Source organism: Salvelinus sp. IW2-2015, linkage group LG26 (assembly GCF_002910315.2).
Source record: "Salvelinus sp. IW2-2015 linkage group LG26, ASM291031v2, whole genome shotgun sequence".
Taxonomy (NCBI): Eukaryota; Metazoa; Chordata; class Actinopteri; order Salmoniformes; family Salmonidae; genus Salvelinus; species Salvelinus sp. IW2-2015.
The window spans coordinates 33,058,927-33,069,385 of NC_036866.1; the positions used below are offsets into that span (position 1 = coordinate 33,058,927).

The 10,459-nt window shown below is 40.8% G+C and overlaps 1 pseudogene; it reads right to left on the reverse strand.

The window, feature by feature from the left end:
* Window positions 1-10,459, reverse strand: part of LOC111952214 (uncharacterized) — a 27,431-nt pseudogene that overhangs the window by 6,498 nt on the left and 10,474 nt on the right.

A 10,459-nucleotide genomic window follows, 5' to 3' on the forward strand; every position in this document is an offset into this window, starting at 1 on the left:
CACAAAGCACTGCGGCTATGAATGAGAAGAGGGAGCCACAGCCATTCATCACCACAACCTGAACCCCCACACACACACAAATAAGACACTAGCTTTATGAGTAAAAACATTCTTCATAATTTAATGGTTAAGTAAGTACAAATTTTCTCCACAAATGTACCGAAACATTACGATCAGCGAATACCATAATGTAGTTATTTTGTTAGATACTATAAGCTGAAATCATTTTTTTTTCAAAGCCATTTTAGCKGTCGCGCCAGCTGTTCGGTCTCAACAGATTCACAAATCATGTTTTGAAGTGAGATATAAGAAAGATCATTTTTTAAACTGGTACTGGGCTACCTCTAGCCTAGTGGTTAGAGTATTGAACAAGTAACCGAAAGGTTGCAAGATCAAATCCCTGAGCTGACAAGGTAAAATCTGTCGTTCTGCCCCTGAACAAGGCAGTTAACCCACTGTTCCTAGGCCATCATTGAAAATAAGAATTTATTCTTAACTGACTTGCCTAGTTAAATAAAGGTAAAATACATTTTGAAAATACCTTCAGACGAGTCTTGTGAGGATTGTGGGAGTCCTAGAGCAAAACAACCAACATTTTTGTGTTCGAGACAGTCCATATAGGGGTCATAATAGTTTGTAGACCAAACYGACCGATTTTCGGGACATTTCCAGGTCTGACAAACACCGCTGTAGCTCCACTGCAGATGCAGAAGGCCGACATCGGCGGATGTGGTGGATTGAGATGCAACCCATGCAAAAGAAAATGTCTATTTAAGATATCAGGTTATGGGAATTGATGTATTATGCGAATTAGATTTCCACGGGCATCAACTCTAGGGGGTTAACTAACTTACCAGGCTGTGGGCATCATGCTTTGTGACATTATGTTAGCTAGCTATCCCCAGTTAGATAATGTGTTTTCACTTATTTGCATCTGAATGCTTGTTGCGTTCTCCCTGGTTTCCACTAGTTACCACAGCCACAAAGTCAAAATKGACTTTTGGTCTTAATTTAAGGTTAGGGTTAGGCATAAGGTTAGCAGTGTGCTTAATGTTAGGGTTAGGTTYAAAATGACATAAGAGACATTTTAGAAATAGACAGGCTATACGACTTTGTAGCTGGGGTAACTAGTGACGACCTTTCTCCCTGGTGCACTCGTTCGTTCGTGAGTTGGCTGCTCGTTCTAAATAGTATCAGCTAATCTGTTCAAAACAGTGGCAACATGCAGCAGTGGTCATTCGGTTTTTGACATGCAAAAGCGAAATAGGTGTATTTATGCTGTTGTTCAAATGCACAGATCACTTTATATATCGTCTCAAAGAAACTACTGGTAGTTCAAAAACTTGGCATCATATTTCTTTCATGCTGCTTTGTTGACAACTCCCAACCACCTTGCGCCCGGGTATTCAGCCAATCAGCAGCCACCACTGTCTTTAACTATTCATACCCATAGATTAATAGCCTACAGTCCTTGATGGATACAATCCATTTTCTGTGGGCCTAAGCACTTTTACTGTCATTAATTTGGTAAATGAAAGTCATTAATTGAGTCGAGTCCACTGGTATCACAGGCCTAAATGAGTCGCTATACTTATAATACAGTAATAATATAATGAAGTAGTCTATAAATCACAGCACTCCTTAAAGGCCAGGATTAGGAGAGGCAGTTTACTCACCTGGGTCAGGGAAACTACAGTAGTGAGACAAGAACCTGGACACCTCTTCTCTCAGACTACAGATCGGATATCGTCGTCGTCRTCACCACCACCATTATTACCATCACCATCATCCTAATCGCTGCTCTAATAAACATCTTCCTTCTGTRTAATAAATCTTATCGAATTGTAGTCTCTAATGAATACATGTACCATAACCAYCCTTTTCAAATAACACATGACATATGGAGTCCTATACAAGGAGATTTCTTACAAGTGGTGGCCTTTCCAGTCAGGATACTACAGCAAGGCTGGGTCGATATGTTGCTGTCAGGCTGGGTCTTCTGTGGCAGTGAGGGACACAAAAGGGAGTCGTTTTCTGGACAGAGAGCGAACGGTTACATTCAATAGAAGTGTCATGCACAAGACCACAGATTAAATATAGCTACGGTAAGTACAGAACCACATCTCTAATGGACATCTCACTTGCTGGTCAACACCATAGAAGAAATGGTTTATTCTGATTGACAAAGTCAGTGATAAGCAGTGGTGTAAAGTACTTAAGTAAAAATACCTAAGTACTACTTCAGTAGGTTTTTGGGGTATCTGTACTTTAATGTTCATATATTGGACAACTTTTTACTTTTACTTTTACATTACTAAAGAAAATAATGTACTTTTTACTCCATAACTTTTTCCCTGACACCCAAAAGTACTAGTTCTATTTTGAATGCTTAGCAGGACAGGAAGATGGGCCAATTCACGCASTTCTCAAGAGAACCCCCCTGGCATMTCTACTGCCTCTGATCTGAGACTCACTACACACAAATGCTTCATTTGTAAATKATGTCTGAGTGTTGGAGTATGCCCCTGGCTATCCGTAAGTAAATACAATAAACAAGAAAATGGTAGGATCAGCATGAACGAAGATGGGTCCAGAGGTGAAACGTCCCTTGAGCTCCATCAATGCCCTGTTAGCCTCGGGGGTCCAGCAAAATCGGGTCTGAGACTTGCGGGTTAGGATCGTGAGAGGTGCTGCCACATCACCAAAGTTGCGTATAAAAACGCCTGTAAAAATTGGCAAACCCGAGGAACCACTGGACCTGCTTGAGTGAGGTGGGACGGGGCCAGTCGGCAACCGTGCTTCAAGCATTGAGCTGTTTATGACTTCAAGCRTATCAACTCCCGAGATTAGGCTGGTGTAACCGATGTGAAATGGCTAGCTAGTTAGTGGGGTGCGCGCTAATAACGTTTCAATCRGTGACGTCACTCGCTCTGAGACCTTGAAGTAGTTGTTCCCCTTGCTCTGAAAGGGCCGCGGCTTTTGTGGAGCGATGGGTAACGATGCTTCGAGGGTGGCTGTTGTCGATGTGTTCCTGGTTCGAGCCCAGGTAGGGGCGAGGAGAGGGACGGAAGCTATACTGTTACACTGGCAATACTAAAATGCCTATAAGAACATCCAATMGTCAAAGGTATATGAAATACAAATGGTATAGAGAGAAATAGTCCTATAATAACTACAACCTAAAACTTCTTACCTGGGAATATTGAAGACTCATGTTAAAAGGAACCACCWGCTTTCATATGTTCTCATGTTCTGAGCAAGGAACTTAAACGTTAGCTTTTTTACATGGCACATATTGCACTTTTACTTTCTTCTCCAACACTTTGTTTTTGCATTATTTAAACCAAATTGAACATGTTTCATTATTTATTTGAGGCTAAATTGATTTTATTGATGTATTATATTAAGTTAAAATAAAAGTGTTCATTCAGTATTGTTGTAATTGTCATTATTACAAATAAATAAATAAATACATTTTTTGAAGAAAACCGTCCGATTAATCGGTATCGGCTTTTTTTGGTCCTCCAATAATCGGTATTGGCGTTGAAAAATCATAATCGGTCGACCTCTACTGTAAACTCTCCTTCCATACTCACATTAAGCATCTCCAATCCAAAATTAAATCTAGAATCGGCTCCCAATTTCGCAACAAAGCATCCTTCACTCATGCTACCAAACATACSCTCGTAAAACTGACTATCCTACCGATCCTTGACTTCGGCGATGTCATTTACRAAATAGCCTCCAACACTCTATTCAGCAAATTGGATGTAGTCTATCACAGTGTCATCCGTTTGGTCACCAAAGCCCCATATACTACCCACCACTGTGACCTGTATGCTCTCGTTGGCTGGCCCTCACTTCATATTCGTCGCCAAACCCACTGGCTCCACGTCATCGATAACTCTTTCCTAGGTAAAGCCCCGCCTTATCTCAGCTCACTGGTCACCTTAGCAGCACCCACCCGTAGCATGCRCTCCAGCAGGTATATTTCACAGGTCATCCCTCCTTTGGCCGCCTTTCTTTCCAGTTCTCTGCTGCCAATGACTGGAACGAATTGCAAAAATCACYGAAGCTGGAGTCATATCTCCCTCACTAACTTTAAGAATCAGCGGTCAAGAGCAGCTTACCGATCATTGCACCTGTACACAGTCCATCTGTAAATAACCCACCCACCCAACTACCCCATCCCCATATTGTTATTTATTGTTTGCTCCTTTGCACCCCAGTATCTTTACTTGCACATTCATCTTCTGCACATCTATCACTCCAGTGTTTAATTGCTAAATTGTCATTATTTCGCCACTATGGCCTATTTATTGCCTTTACCTCCCTAATCTTACTACATTTGCACACACTGTAAATAGATTTTTCTATTGTGTTATTGACTGTACGTTTGTTTATCCCATGCGTAACTCTGTGTTGTTTGTGTCGCACTGCTTTGCTTTATCTTGGCCAGGTCGCAGTTGTAAATGAGAACTTGTTCTCAACTGGCCTACCTGGTTAAATAAAGGTGAAAAATAAATGTGGTTGTGCTGCAGTTGGGGCAGGACTGCCAAATGGGATTGATGAAGTAGCAGGGGCAGATACTGCATTAAGTAGAGCGGTTGAGTCAGTTGAGTCAGTAGTGACAGGAAGAGCAAACAGTGGGCCAGTAGGGGTAGTCTGTGTGACAGCGACCAGGGCCCCATTTAACTTGCTAAACAGAAGGAGCTCATGCTGTCTCTCTTTCTCTGCCCTTCTTTCCTCCTGCTGCTCCCGCCTATCCTTGGCCTGCGCCTCCCTCTCCCACCGTGCCTCCTCCATGGAGAGGAGCCTCTGCCAGGTCAGGAACCGGACTATAGCTTCGTCCAGGGGCCCCCGGACCCCGCCTCCCCCACCAGCCCCTCTCCCTGCACGCCGGACGCTTCCTCTGCCTCACAGGGGCTGCAGGTCGGAAGCACTCTTGGTCACGCTGGTTCCCTGTGTCCCAGCCACCAGGACCAGCCACGGATGCCCATGTGCCTGAAGACCCAGTGCGGTTCACTGACACTTGAGGAAGGAAAGAGAGAAAGAGGAGAGGGAAGAAGACATCACAAACACTTATTTTTCTTATTGAATTCATACTTACTGATTTTCAAAGCCATCGTGCTCCAGCTCCAGATATAAATATCTGAAGTAGAGCCCTGCAAGGGCATGACTTTTAAGCCCGAGACCTACCCATGCCCACGACGTTCAGCCCCAACCCTACCCTGGTACAATTGCTTCTGCCAAATTTAAGGCCTTGCCCGAAACCAGAAATAACTTCCTCCATTAACTACTCCTCTCGGTCTGTCACTCGCTCCCTGCAAACAGCACAATCTGCATGTGCTCTGCGTCTGTGAGTATCCATAGCAACAACTCAGCTTGGGTTGCTCTGCTCAATGATGAAACATGAGAGAGCAGTTCGCTGTGAAATACTTTGTCACTCTAAACTCTGACAAAACTCAAGGAACATTCTTATTTTCCATGAAATAATCTTTCCTGTTTTATATTTGACAAGGTTGAAGCATGTTATGATCTTAGTCAGACATGACTGTACTGCGCAGCAGAGCACGAGCAAATGGCTTAGCTTGTAAATGTTACTGATCAATTTAGTGATACCCGAGCCCTGCACGTACCCTAGTTATGGATGAAAAAAACAGGCCCTACCCGGCCCAAATCAAATGTATAATGTCGGGGCCAAGTTTATTGTAGTTTTGTGTTTTTATATTAGTTTTTATTTCTATTCGTTTTTCAATGTTGATTTTGAATTCAGTTTAGTTTCAGTTTGCTGGTTTGTAATTAGTTTTATAAAAATATTTAYATTTCATTTTTATATTATTTAGTTTCAGTTTAAGTTTTARTGATAGGGACAGAAAGCATGCATGGGGGCTAGGAGCCATTTGTGTTGTTTATTGTTTTTGGGGTGTTTTTTTGGATGTCACTTGAGGGACAGTAATACATAAGGTGAATGGTCAGGTAATTGGTTAGGGTAGCCTTTCTCATGACTCCAAYGCTACATTGGAGTAATTTCACATCCCTTTTGATTAGCTGAGGTGAGTTGGTCAAGTGTGAAACACTATATAGAAAAAATGTAGCCCCGATTGCCATACGGTTTTTGAAACCTTGAACACTCAACTTAATTATTATCCAAAAATAACTTTACAAATATGAAAGATACAGTTACAGGGCTGCCAACTTTTGATGAAAGCTTAGAGTGAGATTTGCAATGTGAATGTCATTGCCTCCTAGCACAACCCCCTAGACGTGGGAAAAACTTACTGTTTAAAAGCTAATTTCCTGCATTTCTATGAATTTTGGCATGGCTTAGGCCTAATTGGACAACTTCGATACTTTGTAATTATTGGGGTATGAAATTTAAAGTACGCTAATATTATTTATTTATTTTAACATGTTTTTTGGGGTGGTTTGACAGACAGTAATTAAATGAAATRGGGAGACATGCAAATGCTAAGAAACAGTGGAAGTCTGAAAGCGGGGATTGATCCCTGTTCTCAGGTGGAAAGTTGTACGCGAAATGTGCCAGGGAGTGTTACCACTACACCAAGGCTCTGCACAGGAAATATTAATGGTTGATGGCAGTGGGTAACCAAATCAYAGATTGCAGTCTCCTTGTCTATAGACTGCTTTCAAGGTAAGGACACAAACATTTTGTAATTTGGGTGAACAATCTCTTTAAGGGCTGGATGAAAATCCTGCTTGTTCTCGAGGAGGGTTGGCCATCCCTGATCTATGTTTCCCAAGTGCTGGGTGTTTGAAAATGTTCTTGTTATAACAATTAATTTATCAAAATCACCAAACCTTCAAGAAMAATCTAATGAATATCAATATTCAGGTTGTTTATACCTACTAGTTGAAGATCCTTTYCATCATCTTACTCTACAGAGACAAAATATTATATGTTTATGAGTTGCCTAGAATGTACACAATACTAAAATGTCAAATTATATTTGATTCTTGGAGCATTTAATATCCAACGCCTATTTGTATGACGTATTCAAAACTTTCTATGAATGGCTGCAAAAATACATAGCCTCATAAGTCATTTTCAAAGACACAAGTAGGCATATGAGATTTCAAATATGTGATTACACTGGCAAAATTGGAAAGAAGTAGAATAATATAATAAGTGTGGGGAATAAAAGTAATGTTCTTGCTGACAAGCACAGTAATTACCCTATATTTTAGCCCATTGTTAAGAATGCAAATTGTTCCACTGGTCAGACTAAATAGATAATACATCTCCTGAAGACAAGATGACATTAATTCTACYCCTATGCCCTAACCAAATTATAATTTGTTATATTATCCCCCCTCTAAAATAAAATKTACACTTTTGGGTTCACAATCTGCTTGCAAAAAGTATTTTCATAGATAAAAAGCAGGTCACCCTACCAAATTCCCTGCTAAAACATACTGGTCTGTCTGCTGCCTTTTCGTTGTCACAGCTTAAATGCCAAACGAGGGGAACTAATGCAAATGTGGTTTAAATCGACTTTTGTACATGTTGTCAAAAGGTTGCATTCTGCAATAGGGATGRGGGTAAAAGCAACCTAATTTTGTTGACAAAATTGTACATTAAACAGCGCTACTCTGTTTACTTACGTGATAATGCCCGAGATACCGGTGTTTGGAGGATATATTGGAACCGCGTTTTTAGGCCGAGACAAAGTCGATGGCCGGCAAACCGTACCAATATATCCCCCAAACACCGGCTTCGAGGGCACTAACACTTTTAACGGGTTACCAACATCTTCAAATAATGATTGACATATTTTAATTTTTAAAGTTATACAAGATATAGTCCCGAAACAAATGTAGGGTTCTATTGGTTCGTTTGCCAGAGACGCAACCCAGTAACGTTAGTTCAGTATCTTTTTGTTCTGTATCCAGTCGTTCGTTCTAAATGTTCCATTGCCATACTGGCTAGCAACATTCTTATCCTTTGCTTGCTAGCTAGCAAACTACTGCTAACKTACAGTCACGTCAAACAGTRCAGAAATAATAACAACAGTAGCTGCATTTGTTTAAGCTTTTTTCTAATGACGTTTATTTGGACACATAACAATGAGCTAATGAGGCACGATTTCGCCTGGCATAGAAAATGTGCTCTCGTTAGGACACTGTTGTTCAGAGGAGCTAGCCAACAACACAGCTAACACAATCACTTCAAACTGAAGCTGGAAAGACTGCAAACTAGCTGCACTTCGTTTCGTTGGACCTTTTTTCAATTGGCATTTCTTTGTATACGTATATCCATAAAAATGATGCCAACTGATTCATGATTTAGACTGGCTGAGAAACGCTGCCTGCCTCTCTCTCGTCCCGACTCCTACACGTTCATTACACCTGTAACGTCCTGACCAGAGTTCTTATGTGTTGTGCTTGTTTTAGTGTTGGTCAGGACGTGAGCTGGGTGGGCATTCTATGTTGTGTGTCTAGTTTGTCTGTTTCTGTGTTCAGCCTAATATGGTTCTCAATCAGAGGCAGCTGTCAATCGTTGTCCCTGATTGAGAATCATATATAGGTGGCTTGTTTTGTGTTGGGGATTTGTGGGTGGTTGTTTCCTGTGTCAGTTGTTTGTGCACACGGGACTGTGACGGTTAGTACGTTTGTTGTTTGTATTCTTGTCTAGTTTTCATGTCATTAAATTATGGAAACTTACCACGCTGCAATTGGTCCTCCGATCCTTCTCGCCTCTCCTCGTCCGATGAGGAGGACGACTAGACTGCCGTTACAACACCGAGGTAAAAAACAGTTTCAAGTTGGATATTCGCCTGTAGTTTCCTAACGTCCACCAACAGCCGTTAGGGACCGTCAACAGTGATAAATCAAAATGTTCAAATTTCAATAGCTCTTAACCATTACTCCTAAAACTTTTCAAAACTGGTTACAGCTAACCCGATGGCATAGACACACATTGCACTTTTTTTTGTCGATTTAAATTCTTGCACTATTTTTTTTATTTCAATAGCTCATTTGGTAATACGACCTATGACTTCAAAACAAGGTTCAGAATGTCACTGACTACCCTTCTATATTGCGCACCCTTTATTTTGTCCATTTTCATCTCACATGATTTCACATACATTTTTCAAAATTTAGAATTTCAATAAACTCCTTGGTCATGTGACCTACTGACTTCAAACAAGGTTCAGAATGTCCACTCAGTGGGCCTACACATGCACACCCTTTAGTTTGTCCATTTTCATCCACATAATCTTTACCTGCAATGTTTCTACATTTAAAATTTCAATAGCTCCTTGGTCATGTGACCTACTGACCTCAAAAAAGGTTCAGAATACCTTCTTATTGCACACTCTGGTGTTCGTCTACTTTCATCTCATGCTATTAGACTTAAATCTGTAAGCTTGCATGGCCTTCATTTTACATGGATGTTAAAACATTTTGGGGGGAAGTTCCAGCCTCGCAATAACTGTCACATGGACACTAAAAAGATCTGCAAATGGCTGTATGTGGAATGGATCAAGGACAGGAGAGGTGTTYGAACAGAGGTGCTTAAAGGAAGACGCACAGGTAGGCCTAATGAAAAACAGTGTTTTTTTTCTCTTTTTAATCACAGTAATAGGCAGGGATTTGTCAGTCACAGTGAGCTTGATAATGTGAAAGAATCCTTTTTATATCATCACTTTCATATACTGTACATTAAGACAGTTTACATAACCTGATAATGAYTTGATAKTTGAGTGCATTCACAAYAAGCCACCTGCAGACAACTTAAAAAATGCAATAGTGCATTTGAGGGTTCGTTTTTCTGATGAAAATAGTTATTTGATGCATGGCCTACTATTTCTAACTAGAAAAATACATTCCTACATCTTTTGTGAGTAAAATCCTTTTTCCAAAATTGATTTAGGTACATTTTTGTGAAGAGGTATGAGGATTGTGATATGGGTCATTTAATAGTAAAATCATTTAAGGGATCAATACATTTCTATATTGCTTCCCCAGTATCTGCATGAACCATCAGTCCAAGTGTTTTTGGTTGACCCTGCTGGACAGAAAGAGAAGGAGGAATCGGAACACGCTGCATTCAAATTCAGGTCTTAGTTATTCCATTGTACTGGATCTAATACMTATTAGCATTTTTCATAAGTGTAATAATTTTTTATGACATACTGTGAAAAACTCTCTTGGATGCTGGCTCTGTCACTTTCAGACATGCGCAGAGCAGACTGAGAGGGGAAGGGTAGCTCTTGACTTGAACCACAGGGGTTCTCTGTAAAGAGAGAGTAATCCAAAAGGCACAGACACACCCCTTGACTTTCAATTGGCACCCTTGACCTGTATGTATTCTCTCCTGATTGGCTCTGTGGTGCACAGTCTGGCAGTCTGACTAAAGTGCCAGAGGTATGAGGAGAGACATCCTCCTTTGTATTTATGGGAACACATATTTCCTAACACTTTGGATCCTATT